Raw genomic sequence first — 5,620 nt, 5'->3', positions numbered from 1 at the left:
ATCCTCTTCTTAGTGATGGGCTTGTCCTCATCAATAGGGGTGTCTCCCTCTATGTCAACTCCAACTGAATAACAGAGGTGACAAATGAGATGAGGGAAGGCTAACCTTGCCAAGGTAGAGGACTTGTCCGCCACCTTATAGAGCTCTTGAGCTATAACCTCATGAACTTCTATTTCTTCTCCAATCATGATGCTATGAATCATGATAGCCCGGTCTATGGTAACTTTGGACCGGTTGCTAGTGGGAATGATTGAGCGTTGGATGAACTCCAACCATCCTCTAGCCACGGGTTTGAGGTCATGCCTTCTCAATTGAACCGGCTTTCCTCTTGAATCTCTCTTCCATTGGGCGCCCTCTTCACATATGACTGTGAGGACTTGGTCCAACCTTTGATCAAAGTTGACCCTTCTAGTGTAAGGATGTTCATCTCCTTGCATCATAGGCAAGTTGAACGCCAACCTCACACTCTCCGGACTAAAATCCAAGTATTTCCCCCAAACCATAGTAAGATAATTCTTTGGATTCGGGTTCACACTTTGGTCATGGTTCTTGGTGATCCATGCATTGGCATAGAACTCTTGAACCATCAAGATTCCGACTTGTTGAATGGGGTTGGTAAGAACTTCCCAACCTCTTCTTCGGATCTCATGTCGGATCTCCGGATATTCACCCTTTTTGAGTGAAAAAGGGACCTCGGGGATCACCTTCTTCAAGGCCACAACTTCATAGAAGTGGTCTTGATGCACCCTTGAGATGAATCTTTCCATCTCCCATGACTCGGAGGTGGAAGCTTTTGCCTTTCCTTTCCTCTTTCTAGAGGTTTCTCCGGCCTTGGATGCCATAAATGGTTATGGAAAAACAAAAAGCAGTGCTTTTACCACACCAAACTTAAAATGTTTGCTCGTCCTCGAGCAAAAGAAGAAAGAAGAGAGTAGAAGAAGAAGAAATGAGGGGAAAGGGAATGGCTTTAATTCGGCCAAAGGGGAGAGAAATGGTGTTTAGGAGGTGTGAAAAGTGGTTTGAATTTGAATGGTGGGGTAGGTGGGGTTTTATGAAGGATGGATGTGAGTGGTGAAGAGAAAGATGGGATTTGATAGGTGAAGGGTTTTTGGGGAAGAGGTGTTGAGGTGATTGGTGAATGGGTGAAGAAGAGAGAGAGAGTGGTAGGGTAGGTGGGGATCCTGTGGGGTCCACAGATCCTGAGGTGTCAAGGAAAAGTCATCCCTGCACCAAATAGCAAGAAAAAACACGTTTTGTGTCTTTTCTGGCGTTAAACGCCGGGCTGGTGCCCATTTCTGGCATTTAACGCCAGCTTCTTGCCCATTTCTGGCGTTTAACGCCAGTCTGGTGCCCCTTTCTGGCGTTAAACGCCCAGAATGGTGCCAGACTGGGCGTTAAACGCCCAACAGCTAGCCTCACTGGCGTTTAAACGCCAGTAGGTGCGTCCTCCAGGGTGTGCTATTTTTCTTCCTGTTTTTCATTCTGTTTTTGCTTTTTTCATTGATTTTGTGACTTCTTATGATCATCAACCTACAAAAAGTATAAAATAACAAAAGAAAATAGTTAATTATAAAACATTGGGTTGCCTCCCAACAAGCGCTTCTTTAATGTCATTAGCTTGACAGAGGACTCTCATGGAGCCTCAGAAATGCTCAGAGCTATGTTGGAACCTCCCAACACCAAACTTAGAGTTTGAGTGTGGGGGTTCAACACCAAACTTAGAGTTTGGTTGTGGCCTCCCAACACCAAACTTAGAGTTTGACTGTGGGGGCTCTGTTTGGCTCTGCTTTGAGAGAAGCTCTTCATGCTTCCTCTCCATGATGACAGAGGGATATCCTTGAGCCTTAAACACCAAGGATTCTTCATTCACTTGAATGATCAACTCTCCTCTATCAACATCAATCACAGCCTTTGCTGTGGCTAGGAAGGGTCTGCCAAGGATGATGGATTCATCCATGCACTTCCCAGTCTCTAGGACTATGAAATCAGCAGGGATGTAATGGTTTTCAACTTTAACCAGAACATCCTCTACAAGTCCATGGGCTTGTTTTCTTGAATTGTCTGTCATCTCTAGTGAGATTTTTGCAGCTTGCACCTCAGAGATCCCTAACTTCTCCATTACAGAGAGAGGCATGAGGTTTACACTTGACCCTAAGTCACACAAGGCCTTCTTGAAGGTCATGGTGCTTATGGTACAAGGTATTGAAAACTTCCCAGGATCCTGTCTCTTTTGAGGTAGTTTCTGCCTAGACAAGTCATCCAGTTCTTTGGTGAGCAAAGGAGGTTCATCCTCCCAAGTCTCATTTCCAAATAACTTGTCATTTAGCTTCATGATTGCTCCAAGGTATTTAGCAACTTGCTCTTTAGTGACATACTCATCCTCTTCAGAGGAAGAATACTCATCAGAGCTCATGAGTGGCAGAAGTAAGTCCAATGGAATCTCTATGGTCTCAGTTTGAGCCTCAGATTCCCATGGTTCCTCATTGGGGAACTTATTGGAGGCCAGTGGACGCCCAGTGAGGCCTTCCTCAGTGGCGTTCACTGCCTCTCCTTCCTCCCAAAATTCGGCCATGTTGATGGCCTTGCACTCTCCTTTTGGATTTTCTTCTGTATTGCTTGGGAGAGTACTAGGAGGGAGTTCAGTAATTTTCTTGCTCAGCTGACCCACTTGTGCCTCCAAATTTCTAATGGAGGATCTTGTTTCAGTCATGAAACTTTGAGTGGTTTTGATTAGATCAGAGACCATGGTTGCTAAGTCAGAGTTATTCTGCTTAGAACTCTCTGTCTGTTGCTGAGAAGATGATGGAAAAGGCTTGCTATTGCTAAACCTGTTTCTTCCACCATTATTGTTGTTGAAACCTTGTTGGGGTCTCTGTTGATCCTTCCATGAAAAATTTGGATGATTTCTCCATGAAGGATTATAGGTGTTTCCATAGGGTTCTCCCATGTAATTCACCTCTTCCATTGAAGGGTTCTCAAGATCATAGGCTTCTTCCTCAGATGAAGCCTCCTTAGTACTGCTTGGTGCATTTTGCATTCCAGACAGACTTTGAGAAATCATATTGACTTGTTGAGTCAATATTTTATTCTGAGCCAATATGGCATTCAGAGTGTCAATCTCAAGAATTCCTTTCTTCTGACTAGTCCCATTGTTCACAGGATTTCTTTCAGAAGTGTACATGAATTGGTTATTTGCAACCATTTCAATCAGTTTTTGAGCTTCAGTAGGCGTCTTCTTCAGATGAAGAGATCCTCCTGCAGAGCTATCCAAAGACATCTTGGATAGTTCAGAGAGACCATCATAGAAAATACCTATGATGCTCCATTCAGAAAGCATATCAGAAGGACACTTTCTGATTAATTGTTTGTATCTTTCCCAAGCTTCATAGAGGGATTCTCCTTCCTTCTGTCTGAAGGTTTGGACTTCCACTCTAAGCTTACTCAATTTTTGAGGTGGAAAGAACTTTGCCAAGAAGGCATTGACTAGCTTTTCCCAAGAGTCCAGGCTTTCTTTAGGTTGAGAGTCCAACCATGTTCTAGCTCTGTCTCTTACAGCAAAAGGGAATAGCATAAGTCTGTAGACCTCAGGGTCAACCCCATTAGTCTTGACAGTGTCACAGATTTGCAAGAACTCAGCTAAAAACTGATGAGGATCTTCCAATGGAAGTCCATGGAACTTGCAATTCTGTTGCATTAGAGAAACTAATTGAGGCTTAAGCTCAAAGTTGTTTGCTCCAATGGCAGGGATAGAGATGCTTCTCCCATAGAAATCGGGAGTAGGTGCAGTAAAGTCACCCAGCACCTTCCTTGCATTGTTGGCATTGTTGTTTTCGGCTGCCATGTGTCCTTCTTCTTTGAAGAATTCGGTCAGGTCCTCTAAAGAGAGTTGTGCTTTGGCTTCTCTTAGCTTTCTCTTCAAGGTCCTTTCAGGTTCAGGATCAGCCTCAACAAGAATGCCTTTGTCCTTGCTCCTGCTCATATGAGAGAGAAGAGAACAAGAAATGTGGAATCCTCTATGTCACAGTATAGAGATTCCTTGAAGTGTCAGAGGAAAAGAAGAGTAGAAGACAAAAGTAGAAAATTCGAACTTTGTCAAAGGAGATGGAGTTCGAATTTTGCATTAAGGAATAGTGTTAGTCCATAAATAGAAGGATGTGAGAAGAAGGGAAGTGATTTTTCGAAAATTAAGTGAAGATTTTGAAAACATTTTTGAAAAACATTACTTAATTTTCGAAAATGAAAGTGGGAAAGAAGTGAACTGTTTTTTGAAAAAGATTTTGAAATTAGAAATCAAAAAGATCTGATTGAAAATTATTTTGAAAAAGATGTGGTTAAGAAAATATGATTGGTTTAAAAAAATGTGATTGAGAAGATATGATTTGAAAAACATTTTAAAAAGATTTTATTTTGAAAATTAAAAACTTGACTAACAAGAAAAGATATGATTCAAACATTAAACCTTTCTCAACAGAAAAGGCAACATACTTGAAATGTTGAATCAAATCATTAATTGATAGTAAGTATCTTTGAAAAAGGAAAGAAATTGATTTTGAAAAAGATTTGATTGAAAAATTGATTTGAAAAAGATTTGATTTTGAAAAGATTTTGAAAACTTAAAAAAAATCTGATTTGAAAACAAAATCTTCCCCCTGTAGCCATCCTGGCGTTAAACGCCCAGAATGGTGCACATTCTGGCGTTTAACGCCCAAAACACTACCTTTTTGGGCGTTAAACGCCCAACCAGGTACCCTGGCTGGCGTTTAAACGCCAGTCTGTCCTTCTTCACTGGGCGTTTTGAACGCCCAGCTTTTTCTGTGCAATTCCTCTGCTGTATGTTCTGAATCTTCAATTCTCTGTATGATTGACTTGAGAAGACACAAATAAAAAATATTTTTGGATTTTTTTAATAATAAGGAAAAACCAAAATGCAACTAAAATCAAATAACAATGCATGCAAGACGCCAAACTTAGCAGTTTGTATACTACTGACACTAACAGAATGAAAATGCATATGAGACACACAAAACACTCAAGTCAATTGAATTCAAAGATCAGAGCACGAAAATTATCAAGAATTACTTAAAAATCCTTAATACACATGAATGAATGCATGCAATTGACACCAAACTTAACATGAGACACTAGACTCAAACAAGAAATTTTTGGATTTTATGATTTTTGTAAATTTTTTTTTTGTGTTTTTCGAAAATTAAGTGGAAAAAAAAATAAAGGTATCAAAATTCTCAATGAGAATTCCAGGAATCATGCAATGTTTAGTCTAAGACTCCGGTCCAGGAATTAGACATGGCTTCACAGCCAGCCAAGCTTTCAAAGAAAGCTTCGGTCCAAAACACTAGACATGGCCAATGGCCAGCCAAGCCTTAGCAGATCACTGCTCCAAAAGCAAGATTGATAAAGATCAACAAGCTCTTGTGATGATAAGTTGAAACCTCGGTCCAATGAGATTAGACATGGCTTCTCAGCCAGCCAGATTTCAACAAATCATCATGAAACTCTAGAATTCATCTTCAAGAATTTCGAAAAAAATACCTAATCTAAGCAACAAGATGAACCGTCAGTTGTCCAAACTCAACAATCCTTGGCACTGATGTTACCAAAG

At 40.8% G+C, this 5,620-nt stretch overlaps 1 non-coding gene across 1 annotated transcript; it reads left to right on the top strand.

Moving 5' to 3' along the window:
* Positions 1-3,331: 3,331 nt before the first annotated feature.
* On the top strand, positions 3,332-3,439 carry LOC112713985 (small nucleolar RNA R71). The gene has a single exon (XR_003158944.1). It is a non-coding gene; the product is annotated as a small nucleolar RNA R71 (small nucleolar RNA).
* The last annotated feature ends 2,181 nt before the right edge of the window (positions 3,440-5,620 follow it).

This window comes from Arachis hypogaea, chromosome 9 (genome assembly GCF_003086295.3).
Source record: "Arachis hypogaea cultivar Tifrunner chromosome 9, arahy.Tifrunner.gnm2.J5K5, whole genome shotgun sequence".
In the NCBI taxonomy this organism is placed as follows: domain Eukaryota; kingdom Viridiplantae; phylum Streptophyta; class Magnoliopsida; order Fabales; family Fabaceae; genus Arachis; species Arachis hypogaea.
Note: the sequence above shows the minus strand (reverse complement) of the source record. Positions and strands in the feature narration are given on the sequence as shown.